The sequence below is a fragment of the Procambarus clarkii genome, chromosome 86, assembly GCF_040958095.1.
Source record: "Procambarus clarkii isolate CNS0578487 chromosome 86, FALCON_Pclarkii_2.0, whole genome shotgun sequence".
Taxonomy (NCBI): Eukaryota; Metazoa; Arthropoda; class Malacostraca; order Decapoda; family Cambaridae; genus Procambarus; species Procambarus clarkii.
Window position 1 is genome coordinate 18,924,792 of NC_091235.1, and position 16,553 is coordinate 18,941,344.

Sequence of the window (16,553 nt, forward strand, 5' to 3'; positions counted from 1 at the left end):
TTGGACATACATACATCCACATACATACATACAGCCTTATAGGATACATACAGCCTCACAGGATACATACAGCCTCGCTCCTGTTCCAGGTTAGTCCACTTCGGGCTCACCATAGCCCGTGCTACTTCGAAGTTTCTGTTCCGAGTATCTGAATCTAAAACAACAACATCTCCTGGAGTGTGAGGCAGAACGAGGCAAGAAGAGTAATATAAGGCCACGCTATAAAAACATACACGCGGGGAGAATATAACAAGCATCAAATTTAGAGGGATCAGCCAGGAAGTATATCAGGTATGCTCCTGGTATGTCAGGAAGATTAATCTAGTGTAGGGAGATGAAAACGCACAGATTAACAGCTTAGGGAAGACGCAAGAATTACGGTAGAAGAAATATTAACAAGGTCTAGGGATCAGGAAGCAGGCAGCCTCCTACATTTCATGTTCATGAAAGCAGCAGCGCCAGGGAGATTAAAACGGACGAGGGAGATGGCAGCAAACAGGGAAAGTAACAAGACGAGGAAACGCGAAACCAACCAAAGCCAAATCTGAAAAAATATTACAGCTATTGTAAGTAAAGTGGATAAATAAATAAAAAAATTAGTAATGTGGAGACATTTGAGGACATAAATATGAAATATATTTCGTAAGAAAACGACGAAAATTGATGTCCATTGAGAGGGCAGACTGTAGAGAAGGAATTAATCTATGGAGGACTGAGCAAAGGTAGGGAGTGAGAGGAAAGATGGATGGAGGAGAGGGTGAGGAAAGATTGGAGGTCAAAGGTCAATTGAATGAAAAGAGTGGGTAAATAAGTGATAATCAGTGTTACTAGCGAGTGCATGTGTGTGCACTCACCTAGATGTACTCATATTGTAGAGTTAAACTACAGCTTCAAAAGCCTCGCAAAGTAAAATAGGTACCTGGGTGTTAGTCAGCTGTCACGGGCTGCTTCCTAGGGGTGGAGGCCTGGTCGAGGACCGGGCCGCGGGGACACTAAAGCCCCGAAATCATCTCAAGATCTCAAGATAGACGCCTGTTAACAGATGATCTATGCAGCAACTGAACTCCTTCGTGGATCATATCGTGATTAGCTTTTAAAACACGTGCGAAGAGTTTTATTCAACAATACAGTCTTCCTGCCCGTCCCAGCCATCAAATTCGCAATTTTTTTGTTTTTTTCTGAGGACCCGGGCGGCCACTGGCACCTTCATGTGTCCATCCGTGTCCCGTAGGGATACAAGTGTTTATTTTCAACGTGGCCCCTGTATCCACTTTGTCGGTTAACGTTAGTAATTGGCTGTGGTGTTTTACTGCTTCTTATATCCTCCAGTATTACGATGTTTATGGCCTCATTGTGTTGTAGTGTATTTCTCTGGACAGTATAGCCTCTAAAACACATAAACTTACTAAGATTTGCTCTCTCTCTCTCTCTCTCTCTCTCTCTCTCTCTCTCTCTCTCTCTCTCTCTCTCTCTCTCTCTCTCTCTCTCTCTCTCTCTCTCTCTCTTTCTCTTTCTCTCTCTTTCTCTCTCTCTCTCTCTCTCTCTCTCTCTCTCTCTCTCTCTCTCTCTCTCTCTCTCTCTCTCTCTCTCTCTCTCTCTCTCTCTCTCTCTCTCTCTCTTTCTCTTTCGTGTGTGCGTGTGTGTGAGTGTGTAGGTGTGTGTAGGGGAGGGGTTGGATGTGTGTGGGCGTATATATGTGTAGGTAGGAGTGTGTGTGTGTGTGTGTAGGCGAAATTCTCTTCCCCTTCAAATACGTCTTTGTTCTGGAAGCGAGTCTCTCTTGAGGCACACAATGAGTTTATCTCAGTCTCGGCGCCCGTGCCCGTGCGAGTGTGACTTCTTCAAAACTCTCGTGAGGAAGACAGTCATAATTAGTAACTTAATTACATCCTTTGGCATGAATAATGACTGTAACGCACACGCACCATGGGAATCTCGTAAGGGTCAAGACAGCTGTTGCCTTACTGGCGATTATCGTCCGTCTTGCAGGGAATTCTTAATTGGGTGATGTGTAAACACAGAGTGGAAACCTTAGTACTGAATTATCGTGTGTTTGTTCATAATTTTGTCGGTGTTTGAGCGTGTGGCAATGATCTGTTTTTTCAGTCCGTCTATTAACAAACACGCTCTAAATATATCAAACCACTTGGGCTGGACGGGAGAGCGACGGTCTTGCTTCATGCTGGTCGGCGTTCAATCCCCGACCGTCCAAGTGGTTGGGCACCATTCCTCCACCCCGTTCTATCCCAAATCCTTATCCTGATCCCTTCCAGGTGCTATATAGTCGTATGACTTGGCGCGTTCTCCTGATAATTCCCTCCCTTTCTAAATATTTCTTTCAAAGGCTAAACATTCTCTCCTCCGGAATACTATAAGACGTAAAGAAGTTAATTGGATAAATGAAACAATTTTCATTTGGATAAATTGTAAATGTCCCAGACTATATACCCTCAACACATAAATTACACATGACAGTTACAGCCCCGCTCCTGGGCCAAGCAGGTCCACTACGGGCTCACCATAGCCCGTGCTACTTGGAACTTTTTGTTCCCAGAAGCTGAATCTAAAACAACAACAACGATTACACATGATGATACTAACGTAGGGATACTTGCAAATCTATGCAGAATCTCATTGCAAATATACATGCACAGGGGGGATTTTCCCACAGATGCACCATATAATAGGAATGAAGAAGAGAGAGCAATTGGAAAGACCGAAGTCGCACTGATAAAGCACATGGGCTATACACGAACACAAGCAGATAAAGCACGAGTGTTTTTCTTGAGAACGAATGTGAGTTTCGTTTGTGAATATTTCTTGTGGTAGTTGCTGTTGTTTGTGAAGCGGGGCCCCTATAATGTTTTTTTCCAAATATTCCAATTATTTGGGGCCCCTTGTTGAGGGACTACTATTTTTTTACTCTACTTTAGGGGGCCCATAATACCTACCTCAGGAATCCTGTGGATTATTTGCTAGCGTTTCTTGTCTCTCTCCCTCAGGTGAGCTGGTGGTTCGGTATCTAATTCTAATGACTTTTTCTCGAGTCACTGTAGTCGATATCTGATATTGATAATGATTAAGCCACCCAAAAGATGACACGGGCATGAATACCCCATAAGTGGAGGCTCTTTGGGACCATTACCAGTACTAATAGATGATACTGTTGATCTGTGGATGGATATCTGATGGCTTCCGGTGTGGCCGACAAGGGGAAGACTCGTAATTGGGAGCGTTGGGGGAGTAGGTGATGCTTAATTCCTCACTCCCCCGTCCCCTCGTCCTCCCCACCATTCCCTCCCTCCACCGTTCCTTTATCCTCCCAAACATCCCCCACTCTACCGTCCCCTCGTCCTCCTAACCATTCCCCACTCCACCATCAACTGCAGCCAAAGCAATAAGTATAAAAAACTAACTTACTTAAACCTAATTAAGTCAACATCTGACTAATATAGCCGGCAAACAATGGACAAGGTGCATATCTTTCACAAGGTATAATAATATTTTTGACCCAAATATATATTATTATAGGTCTTTAATGCCTTTTTCTTAGGTACATTGACTTATGAAGTGTTTACAGTACAAGCTGAAATTGAACGAAGCATGTTTCGAACATAGTCAAGAAGACTATTAGCTAAATGTTGCCTTCAGTAGATTCTGTTGGTCAGCATTTGACGTACGCTGTCAACCCGACGGTTCTTTGATGATGGGCTGCTTTAGTGATGTTGAGAGTGTAGAGTGTGGAGCTAGAGTGAAGCAGAGTGTGGAGCTAGAGTGAAGCAGAGTGTGGAGCTAGAGTGAAGCAGAGTGTGGAGCTGGAGTGAAGCAGAGTGAGGAGCTAGAGTGAAGCAGAGTGTGGAGCTGGAGTGAAGCAGAGTGTGGAGCTAGAGTGAAGCAGAGTGTGGAGTTAGAGTGAAGCAGGGTGTGGAGCTAGAGTGAAGCAGAGTGTGGAGCTAGAGTGAAGCAGAGTGTGGAGTTAGAGTGAAGCAGAGTGTGGAGCTAGAGTGAAGCAGAGTGTGGAGCTAGAGTGAAGCAGAGTGAGGAGCTGGAGTGAAGCAGGGTGTGGAGCTGGAGTGAAGCAGAGTGTGGAGCTAGAGTGAAGCAGAGTGTGGAGCTGGAGTGAAGCAGAGTGTGGAGCTAGAGTGAAGCAGGGTGTGGAGCTAGAGTGAAGCAGAGTGTGGAGCTAGAGTGAAGCAGGGTGTGGAGCTAGAGTGAAGCAGGGTGTGGAGCTAGAGTGAAGCAGAGTGTGGAGCTAGAGTGAAGCAGAGTGAGGAGCTGGAGTGAAGCGTTTGCACTTAACGCTAGTGCTCAGATGCCGCCTTGACAATGCAACGTCTCTAATTGCCTTTGTTGCCGAGAGAGCGATCCCAGTATGACACAAGTGAAGCTGGTGATAGGTCGTATCTGGAGCAGACTGGTCGTGGCTGGAGCAGACTGGTCGTGGCTGGAGCATACTGGTTCGTGGCTGGAGCAGACTGGTCGTGGCTGGAGCATACTGGTTCGTACCTGGAGCATATTGGGGCGTGATTGAAGAACACTGGGGTTGAGCTATTAATTGTGCCCTTTATTCATTACAAACATGCTTGGAAGGAGGCAGGGAACCATAAATTAGAATTTCGTTACTTTTGTTAGTTTCTACAGAGGGATATAACACCATAGTCAGTGTCCTACCATGACGTGTGGTGGCCATCGCTGCTTAGAGATTCCCGCCAAGATTTTGGACGGGATGATGACACGGGGTTTCCCAGATGTGGGAAAATAAGATGATTGGGCGCTTGCAAGCAGGATTGACCAATGAGAAAGTGACCTAGGGTCACGTGACACAATAGAGGCAGCTGAGTGGTGAAGGCCAGTCGACCCTGTCAGACGGAGAGGATATGCAGGGACGACTCTGAGAAATTTAAGCACGAACCACCTAAGTGTGGGAAGACGAAGAAGAATCGCAAGAGTGACCTACCAGAGCCTCCTGAGGAGGGTTTCGACCATGAATTCTGCAAATTGCAGGAAGCTGCAACTCAGAAGACCGTTGGTGATCTGGAATAGCGTGTCTCAACCTGAATGATTGGGCTGAAGGACCAAGTTGGTGGTTACCTCACAACCTTAACCTCTGCGTAGCCGCGCGAAGTTGTAGTGTAGTCCCGGAGCCAGATTCACGAAGCAGCTACGCAAGTACTTACGATCGTGTACATCTTTCCTCAATCTTTGACGGCTTTGGTTACATTTATTAAACAGTTTACAAGCATGAAAACTTCCCAATCAACTGTTGTTATTGTTATAAACAGCCTCCTGGTGCTTCGGAGCTCATTAACTGTTTAATAGTTAATTAATAGTTGAGAAAAGATGTGCAGGTTTGTAAGTACTTGCGTAACAGCTTCGTGAATCTGTATACAGGTTGCCACAAGTCATCAGCAAGGAGTCAGAGTGTGCAGTGGTAGTTCCAAGTGTCAGTTATTCCACCGAGGAGACTCAGTAACGACAGTGAGGGAGTGTAGTGTCTAGGACACTTGCTTCTCCATGACCAGAGTCGGTCAGTGACTTTGAAGTGATTAGGCGAAGAAAGACATCAGGTGAAAGAAACTAGGATCATTTGATATGCCCTCGTCATCACTAATTCTTCGCCTTTCTAGAGTATGTAAATTAAGCATTTTTAATCTCTTCACATGGAATGTCTCTAACTTGCCGGATTAACTTTGTCATTCTTCTCTGAACGCGTTCTAGTGAATTTATGTTCATTTTGCAGTATGGCGACCAAAACTAAACTTCAAAATCTAAATGGAGGACTAACAGGAACAAGATACAGTTGAATAACATAAGGTGTTTTATTGCTAACTCCTCTTTGAATAAATCCCTGTATCCTATTTGACTTATTTCGAACAGGCAAATAGGGTGGGTGGGCTGTTTTATGGCAAGAATATTGATTCTTGCCACATAAAACATCAACAGACGGTATGACACAAGTAACCGGGTGTCATACCATCTTGTGTCACAAGTAACAGCGTCGATAAGCTGTATGACACAAGTAACCAGTAGCAGCAGCAACATAGCAACATGAGAAGCAGTCACAGGAACAGTATCAGGAGCTACGTACAGTGTCGCATCAAGATGGAACGACGGAGAGGGAGATCCAATCTCCTCCACCCTCTTGATGGAATTTCAGTTGCATTTGAAGGCGAAAGAAAATTGAGTGGCATTCAGATCCGAGTGAACTCTTGCTAGCAATCTCAAGACTATTTTCTTCCGCGATATCCCAAGATATCTTGCACTCCTTCCCCGTCGTCTGCTAGTTGAGCCTGCTCCTTGCTAGCCCCATTGTGGCTAGTGGTGCTGTAGTGAACGAGGCTCTAGAACTCTCTCTTACATCTCGTTCACCGAGCAAGGTCTCTCTCTCTCTCTCTCTCTCTCTCTCTCTCTCTCTCTCTCTCTCTCTCTCTCTCTCTCTCTCTCTCTCTCTCTCTCTCTCTCTCTCTCTCTCTCTCTCCCTCCTCCCTCTCCAACTTTCTCTCTAATATCCTCCTACCTCCCCTCTCCACCCTCACATCTCTCCTTGAGTATGTTAGAGTTAATCTATTTATCAACATTTCTAGACAAGATTTGAAGGATACAAGTGCAATGATAGATTCAAATTGTCATGTAGAGGGTAAAAGAGTTTAGTGCATGTGAACATTGCTATACTTGAACTTGGAATGTATGTGGACATTGATACTCATAATTTTACAATCTATATTTCGATGCGTCATACCACACGCTGCCGCATGGGTTTTCTGAGGTCAAAACGTGAATTTGAGAGGAAAATTAAATTTAAAACTCACTGGATATTGTTTTTACATTTTATTTGTTCGTAGGTACTCATCTTCATGAATGTGTTTATTGATCGCATATTTATTAATTAGACGTCCAGAAATGTTATCCTTCTTTACTAAACATCAAACAATAATTAAAAAGAATTAACATTACTGCCTTAACTTGGTGATCATACAAATTTTAATGATAATTCTTTCCTTGCTGTCAATGTTTTTAGTAATTTATAATTTTATAAATCTAAATTTTTCCAATTTTAACGTTTAGGACCAACATAGCTGACGTGCGACGTCGTATGTACAGGACTGACTATTATATATTGCCTTCGTCCTTTCGTCCAATCATCAAAGCCCGAAAACACCGCCCGCCCAAAAGCCCGCCCACCAGCCGTCAGCCAGTCTTCGAAAGTCCGCCAGTCAATCCCCCTGTCAGCTAACCGTCAGTCCGTCAATCTGCTCGGTCGTCAGTTCAGTCTTTCTCGAAGCGATGAGCTGATGTCTTGCGAAATCTGATATGTATCACTACCGAAAAAGAAAATTTGGCCCTTTTGATAAGTTCTGTTTTTCGTCTTCCTCTTCAACGTAACTCCCACGTCTTCCTCTGGGGCGTGGGTTGAGTTCCGCTGTTTGTTCCCTTATCTCTGTGGCGGTTTCTGCCTCTCCTTCCCTTTCTCTTGCTTTCCATTACCTCCTCGTGATCTCTTGCTGAAAACTTTGTTAGTAGTAACATCCTTCACTAGGCTTGAATTCAAAGGAAGCTCTTATTAGTTAAAAGAAGACTCATTCCATCATCACCGCCTGGACAGGGGAGACTCATTCAATCAGCGCCCCACAGACAGGTGGGACAAGTTGAAGCAAGCATCACCCAAGGCATTAAACAAGGCATCAAACAAACAAGCCCAAGCATCACCCAACGCATCAAACATCTTCCCTCGAGGAGTCCCTTAAATCCCAGACGAGACCTCTCGGGTCGGGAAAGTTGGTTCACGCCCCTCACTAGGAAACTGCGGCCATTGTCATGTGCGTGATGGAAATAGGCATATCACTTGTTTGAGGGTCGAGAGATCTTTTTAAAATTGTCTGGGAATCTCGAGGTGAATGTCTGTGTAGCGGAAATATATTGCTGAATGGGGGAAGGTTGACAAGATGTAGTTGATTTTGTTGACATTTTAAAGTTTGGCCAGATTTTGTGAGAGAGAAGGATGGGGTGAGGGGGGGGGGGTTAATATTTGATGATAAAGTAATGTTTGTGTGTTGGTTGCACCTAGTTGCACTCACCTAGTTGTGCTTGTTCATCTGCTCTTAAGTCCCGCCTTTCTACCATCATAAGTTAAATGCACTGATTCATTTTTACTTATATTTAAATTTAAAACTACGTATCGAATTTTGGGTAGTGTGTGGGAGGCAGGGCAGTGTGTGTGTGGGAGGCAGGGCAGTGTGTGTGTGGGAGGCAGGGCAGTGTGTGTGGGGAAGGCAGGGCAGTGTGTGTGTGGGAGGCAGGGCAGTGTGTGTGTGGGAGGCAGGGCAGTGTGTGTGGGGAAGGCAGGGCAGTGTGTGTGTGGGAGGCAGGGCAGTGTGTGTGTGTGGGAGGCAGGGCAGTGTGTGTGTGTGGGAGGCAGGGCAGTGTGTGTGTGTGGGAGGCAGGGCAGTGTGTGTGTGGGAGGCAGGGCAGTGTGTGTGGGGAAGGCAGGGCAGTGTGTGTGTGTGTGTGTTTGTGGGAGGCAGGGCAGTGTGTGTGTGTGGGAGGCAGGGCAGTGTGTGTGTGTGGGAGGCAGGGCAGTGTGTGTGTGTGGGAGGCAGGGCAGTGTGTGTGTGTGGGAGGCAGGGCAGTGTGTGTGTGTGTGTGTGGGAGGCAGGGCAGTGTATATTTATATACATATAACAGGCAGGCTGGCACACATACCAAAGAATAGGGGGTGGTAGGAGAAGTAAATATCAAAGTGTTCAGTGAGGATCCACAAGGTCTTCTCTGAGTACTCTTTATTTTCTTCTCCGAGGCTATGGGTCCCTACACCTTGCACCAGAGGTGGTACACCACACACCTGTGTGTGTATGAATAAATCAATAAATATTAATAAAATAAATAGCCTTGAACAAAACAATAGATGTGGAAGCATCGGAGTGCGTATATATGAATGCTACACGGTATTCATCTATAGATATCCATATATGGTGAAACACATGTGAAGAACCTCTCACACTCACAGCTCCCTGACAAGAGAGAGCAAGCTTAGCTTAGCTGCCAACACCCACACATCGTGTCAGCTAGGGGGACAGCCCACCTGCTTTCATACCTCTCACTGTATTTCCCACTTCTAAAACTATCCTTCACCTATGCCTCTCCATCCTCTTTTCTCAAAAAAAAAATAAATAAAAACAGCCGCGCGAGGTAAAAATGTGGAGGTGGCGACATAAGCGAGCGAGGGGGACTCGTAAAAGGACTGCGCCGTGTATTCAAAGTTAGTGACATAGTTTACACGATGCAAAATTAGGTTTTGACATTTTTGGAATACGTAACTACAGTTTTGGGGGGATAGCGGGAGAGGAGATGGAAGGGATGGAAAGGAGGGGGAGAGAAGATAGTTGGGGGTGAGAGATGTGATAGGTGGGGGGAGGGGGAGAGAGAGAGGACATGGGACGGGTTGGATTAGAATGATAGAAGAGATAGGACGGATAAAAAGAGGAGTAGAAGGAATGGGTAGGACGAGAGGGAAGGAAGCGGGTCGCATGAGGCAGTTAAGGGAGGGGCAGAGTAAAGGATGGATAAAATGAGTGAGAACAAGAGTGAAAAGGGAGGATAAAGTGCTGACACAGAAGAAATGGTAAAGGGGAGAACGTAATAGGAGAGGGCAGAGGGCGGGTCAGGAGCAGGGAGGTGGGGGAAGAAATAGAATGGAATGGTAGAGTGGATTAGACAGGAAAGGAATGCTATACATGGGAGAGGAAAGAATGGAGTGGTGTTGGGAAACCGAGGAATGATGTGCTTGCCTCTAGGTGGTCCGCCTCTTACATAGTTCCGGAGAGAAAGCAGGATGGGAAGAAAGAGAGAGAGAGGAGTGAGTGAGAGAGAGAGGGGGGAGGGAGGGAGGAGAGACGGAGTTATGAGAGATTAAGTAATTATCAGCATCAATTAATGATAATAATAATAATAACCTTGTAACAGTTGGAAGGAATATGAGAACCACTTATAGCTCTAGGAATCGAACTCCAGCCCTGAAAGAAGCCAGGCCATCTCTCTACCGACCAGTCTTAGTGTATGGAAGTACTAGGAGAGAGAGGGAAATATATGGTCGTGGAGTAAAAATATTCGTTTTATATTTAGTTACTCACTGGAAGGAAGTACTCTCCGAATCAAGAGGCATAGTGTGGGAATTGATTAATAAAGTTTAGGCCTGTAACCAGAAGGTGGAATTTGGATACTACTCAGCGGTCAGCTTCGAAGGCAAGGGCTCAACCAGCCGGCCTGGCACGCCACAGCCAGCCGGCCTGGCACGCCACAGCCAGTCGGCCTGGCACGCCACAGCCAGCCTGCCTGGCAAGCCACAGCCAGCCTGCCTGGCACGCCACAGCCAGCCGGCCTAGCACGCCACAGCCAGCCGGCCTGGCACGCCACAGCCAGCCGGCCTGGCACGCCACAGCCAGCCGGCTTCTCACGCCACAGCCAGCCGGCCTGGCACGCCACAGCCAGCCGGCCTGGCACGCCACAGCCAGCCGGCCTGGCATGCCACAGCCAGCCGGCCTGGCACGCCACAGCCAGCCGGCCTGGAACAGTACTCAGCTGAACATCAACGTCTCCTGCTTCATCTGGTCACCCTGGTGCTGTGTATGTCGTTATAGCTTCTCAGTCTATATTGTTTAAAAAAAATTAATTTGATGCCAAAATCTCTTGCAGCCTTAACTATACTCGAGCCTCCATCGCCTCGTTACGCTTAACAACCAGGAATGTCAGTAACTTGCAGGTTAAAAAACATTCCTATTTGGTACAAAATATATATTTTTATACTTTGACAGTTGTTTCGACACAGTTTACCATACGTTAATCCTTAATGAACACATCTTTAATGAGCTAATATTATAGTTAAGATGGCAACTGTGTGGGCGGCAATGAGGACTAATTACGGTGCTGTTAACGATGATGACAAACAGCTTTGACAATAACAACGAGGACGACGCTTTAATAGCATTAATGTTATTTGGGTGCTGGGAGTCAGGTGTGAATCAAGGTAGGTAATTATAATTAATTACCGTCCTCTAATTACCAGCGTTGGCCTCCTGGCACACACACCTGTGCTGCCGTGAAAGCTGCAAATATTCCCTTTCAATTACCTCACTCCTTTCTCCACAGTTATCTTCTCTTTTCCACTCTTCCCTGTTCTCTTATCTCCTTTCTCGTATTTGTCTTATTTCTTCATTCTCTTCTCATTCCACTTTGTCATTCTCTTCTCCTTATCTCTCAACTTTCTTCATTTGCTTCATCTCATCTCTTTTTCATTCTCCACATTCTTCACACTTTCCTTTCTCCTCTTTCTTCACACTTTACTTTCTCCTCTTCCCCCCTCCCTCTTCTTCCCTCTCTTCTGTTGCCACTCGTCTCCTCAGATTCACTTCTCCCTCTCAACTTGTTAATTACTTCTCCTGCCACAGCATCAAGTGTTCCACTTCCCGAAAGACAATCGATAATAACATTAGTGGAGAGATTTGTTGTTTGCTAGAGACTGGACAGTATAAAGAGTTATTTGATTTGGCTCCCACACAAATTAGTTTAACCTCGGGTTAGTTTAATCTCATTAATTCATTAATATTTTGACCGTCCAGCTTGTTGTTGAGCTTAGGCCAAACCTGGTTGACGACCGGGCCGCGGGGACATTGAGCCCTGATAGTAATTTACACCAAGTCTTTCGCACTCTTCTGAGTGCTTTATCACGGTCTGAGTGTGACTAGAAGTTATTGTAATAAATATTTCCCACAACATTAGTTACCAAAACACGGACCATCTGGACACCAGTCCACAGGTCTGAAGAGGATACTGGTACTATACACTCCATTTATGGATACCCTCCATTTTATGTTTTGGTAGCCTGATCACTTGAGTATTCGCCAGTGTCTTTCTTTAGCTCTACAATATCGTGCATATGTGTGTGTGTGTGTATATTCACCTAGTTGTGCTTGCGGGGGGTTGAGCTCTGGCTCTTTGGTCCCCGCCTCTCGACTGTCAGTCAACTGGTGTACAGATTCCTGATCCTATTGGGCTTTACCATATTTACATTTGAAAGTGTGTATAGAGTCAGCCTCCACCACATCACTGCCTAATGCATTCCATTTGTTAACTACCCTGTGTGTGTGCGTGCGTGCGTGCGTACGCTCGCGTGTAAGCATGCTATGAAAGGGATTTTGGCATAACAGCATAACGCAAAATAATATGTAATTTGTACACACATCCGTATAATCTACATCTATAAAAGGAATGGAGATTTGCATTGAGAGCTGAACCCCTTTTTATGAGGCAAACCTCGCGATCCGCCTATGTTTGTCATGCTTTACCCACCCCTCCTCTCTCCTCGCCAGTTACACTGCAAAGTTGGGCGAGGCTAGCCCTAAACCTCTGGCCTCCAGCTTTGAACAGATACATACATTTCCATTGTTAAGGTAAAGTAATTATGGTATGTATAGTGTGAGCGCGCCTTACTAAATATTCACGTGTGTAAATAGAGAAGAATCTCTCTTATTTCTTCTGTCTCCTATTGTTTATCGTCCTGTGTTTTTAGCGTTTAGATTTTGTTTTGTTTTCTCTCTCTCTCTCTCTCTCTCTCTCTCTCTCTCTCTCTCTCTCTCTCTCTCTCTCTCTCTCTCTCTCTCTCTCTCTCTCTCTCTCTCTCTCTCTCTCTGTAACTTCAATTGCAGATTTGTCCGTCAGTCCTCTCCAGTTTTTCGGGGAGTAATTCGTCTTGTTTCCTCGGCGGATCTGACAGCGCCTCCACAACCGGCAGAGAAACACAATACAATTTGTAATGTCGGTGAGGTCTTTGCTTGTGGTGGTGGGGGGTTGGGGGGTTGGAGGTGCTGTGTTAGTGAGAGTGGTAGGGGGAGTTGTGTTTACTGGAGTGGTCGTCGGAGGCTGTGTTTGTGGGAGCTGTGTTGTTAGTGGTAATAGTAGCAGTGGTTGGGCAGGATAAAGGAAGCTGCTGCAGCTCCTGGGGCTCCTCTTCGTCAATTGGTCGTTGTAGCAATGCCAGCCAAACTTCAGCGGTTGCCTCTACGTGAGAGGTCCTCCTTGCTCCTCCACCTTCCACGCTAGAAATTCTCGGTGGTAAGCTCACCCAGTGGCCAGATCAGGCACTCAAAAAGCAGATTGTAAACAATCTCCAATATTATTTTCTTACGAGGGTATAGCGTCACTTTTTCGAAGTAGTTTTTCAGTCACCAATGTGGTTTATAAATAGTGTCAAGCCGCTAGAAAGTTGAGAGAGGAAGTAAAAGTCGTGCTGGGACGATGTTCTGTGACACAAGCATCACCCATATCCACGATTTGAAGTGCTGAAGGGTGAGTCTTGGTTTTAAAGGGTACGCAGGAGTTGAACGCTGACAAATATGAGCGATGATAGTAACTTGATGTGGGGTGAGAAGCTGGAGAGTAACTTGATTTGGAATGAGAAGCTGGATAGTAACTTGATTTGGAATGAGAAGCTGGATAGTAACTTGATTTGGAATGAGAAGCTGGATAGTAACTTGATTTGGAATGAGAAGCTGGATAGTAACTTGATGTGGGGTTATAAACGGGATAGTAACTTGATGTGGGGTGATAAACTGGATAGTGACTTGATGTGGGGTGATAAACTGGATAGTAACTTGATGTGGAGTGATAAACTGGATAGTAACTTGATGTGTGGTGAGAAGCTGGGTTAGAGAAAGAGGAAGAAGGGGCAAGCTAGGGTAGTCTAGGCAAGGTTGGATCGGTTAGAGGGGACAGTTAGTGGAAAACGGCATGCTTACAGACGAGGCCCTAGAGCTGAAGCACAACCAGCTAACAAATCATATTCCGCAAATACTACTAGGTTCAGAATCAGTTACCCAATGTTGCAATAAATGATTTAATTCAACCCAGGAGAAGAAACACAGTTAAGAACAAAAGCAGTGTCAAAACAAGAATATGCAACATGCCTGTACACCACCGGTGGACGGGACCCCGGGAGCGTATATTGATATTACAAAAAGACTCATTTTGCTTAAACAGAAAAATAACAAAAAGGTAGACAGGCACTGACAAATGAGCAGACAGACAGACTGGAACAAATGACCAGTCACAGGCTTGAGATATACACACACACACCGGGGTTAAAGGTACTCATATAAACACACACACGCACAGGTTCTCGCAGCCTAGTGGACAACGGTCTGGGTTCGTAGTCCTAAGTCCCGGGTTCGGTTCCCGGTCGTGGCAGAAACAATTTGGCAGAGTTTCTTTCACCTAATGCGCCAGTTCACCCAGCATTAAACATCAACCTGGTATTTAGACCGCTGCTGTTAAAAAGACAGGGGTCCAAGAGCTAGGAACTCGATCATGCAGGCACAAATAGTAATACACAGTTCTGATTCTTGTATGTCATTTGTCACTTCTGGTATTCTTACCACTTCCACAAGTTCGTAGGTTAGGTTAGGTTATGTTCGAAGATTAGCTTCGTAGGTTAGGTTAGGTTATGCTCAAATATTAGATTCGTAGGTTAGGTTAGGTTATGTTCGATGATTAGCTTCGTAGGTTAGGTTAGGTTATGTTCGAAGATTAGCTTCGTAGGTTAGGTTAGGTTATGCTCGAATATTAGATTCGTAGGTTAGGTTAGATTATGTTCGAAGATTAGCTTCGTAGGTTAGGTTAGGTTATGTTCGAAGATTAGCTTCGTAGGTTAGGTTAGGTTATGTTCGAAGATTAGCTTCGTAGGTTAGGTTAGGTTATGCTCGAATATTAGATTCGTAGGTTAGGTTAGGTTATGTTCGATGATTAGCTTCGTAGGTTAGGTTAGGTTATGTTCGAAGATTAGCTTCGTAGGTTAGGTTAGGTTATGTTCGGTTCGGTTCGTAGAAGCTGCCCCTAATAACCGAAGCCAAAGGTCATGGTTCGAAGATGTTACATGTTACAGGGCAAAGTTGTTCACCAGATATTGTTGATGGTCAATGTTAGTGTGCACTTCCTGGCCTCTGACTTATGCATGGTGTTATTGCAGAAATGTTGCGCGTGTTTGTCGTTTAGAAGTGGTGGGTTGCGAACGTCCATTTCCCGAGGCATTCAGTATGTATGATTAACCTGCTCTCTCTATTTGACTCTCCGTAAAAAATACAAGTGTTTTGCCTAACGAGAAACATACGAGCCCAAGCAGCCTGTCTGTCCGTATCGAGGTCGATGCATAGAAAACGTCAATATTGCGATGATTTATTTTTATTAAAACGTTGTATTTTTACGGATTGGTCGATCTTGTAAACAAATGCGACGAATTAAGCGAAAGGCCAGGTTGTCTGGTAAACTAAAAAATATAGTTTCCTCAAATTTAAAAAACCTCAAATGAAAAACCTCTAATTAATTAAAAACATCAAATTTACCTCTTGTCAAATCGTGAGACCGGACTGAGTCCTCTTGCAACCCTCTTGCATAGGTTCTCGACTCACAATCTGGGCTCCGGGTTCGATTCCCGGATGGGACAGTAATGGTTGACACGTTTTATTTCGTCTAATGCCTCTGTTCACCTAGCAGTAAACAAGTACCCGGGAGGTAGACAACTGTTGCAGGGTTGCATTCTGGGGGTAAGGGTCAGTAGTTCCACCTTGTGTGGACTTCAGTACGTGCCTAAAGTGTGTATAAATGCACAAGCGTCCTGTCCCTAACAGTGGGAATTAAAACAGAGCTTATCCTAATTAACCAGACCTGACATTAATCAACTAATCAACCAAAACTAACATTAATCAACTAATCAACCAAACCTGTCATTAATCAACCAAACCTGTCATTAATCAACTAATCAACCAAACCTGTCATTAATCAACTAATCAACCAAACCTGTCATTAATCAACCAATCAACCAAACCTGTCATTAATCAACTAATCAACCAAACCTGTCATTAATCAACCAAATCTGATCTTAATCAACTAATCAATCAAATGTGACATTAATCAACTAATCAACCAAACCTGACATAATCGAAAATGTACATGTCTGACATAACCAAGCCTACATCACCTCAATTTAAATCCTCATAATTTTACGCAGTACCTATAGAAAGATTTTTTTTTCCTTCCTGCCACTTTCTGATGAAAGATAAAAAATGTCGAAGAATACCATAGTCAAATGAGCAAATAGATGAGACTAGTAATATTATTCTGCCAGTTATGTGTTAAGGTAAAGATCCAGAGAGGTTCAACCTTCCCTTCAGAGAGAAGGTGAAGAGCCCCAGATATCTTTGTCATGAACACTGCTGGAGACAAGTGAGAGAGAGACCTTTCTCTCAGCCCAGGAGAAAGTGACAGGAAGATGGCCAATGTACTCAGGGGATGAAAAATCTTTATAGGCGCTGGAGATTTATATGTCATCTTCCTGACGCTATCAATAATTATCACTTTCCACACTCTATTCTAAATCAAGACAAAACAACATTAAACATACGAATTTAAGAAAACAAAAGAGGCCTATTGACTCTAGCTTCTATTTATGTCCATCCAAACTGTATATATATATATATATATATATATATATATATATATATATATATATA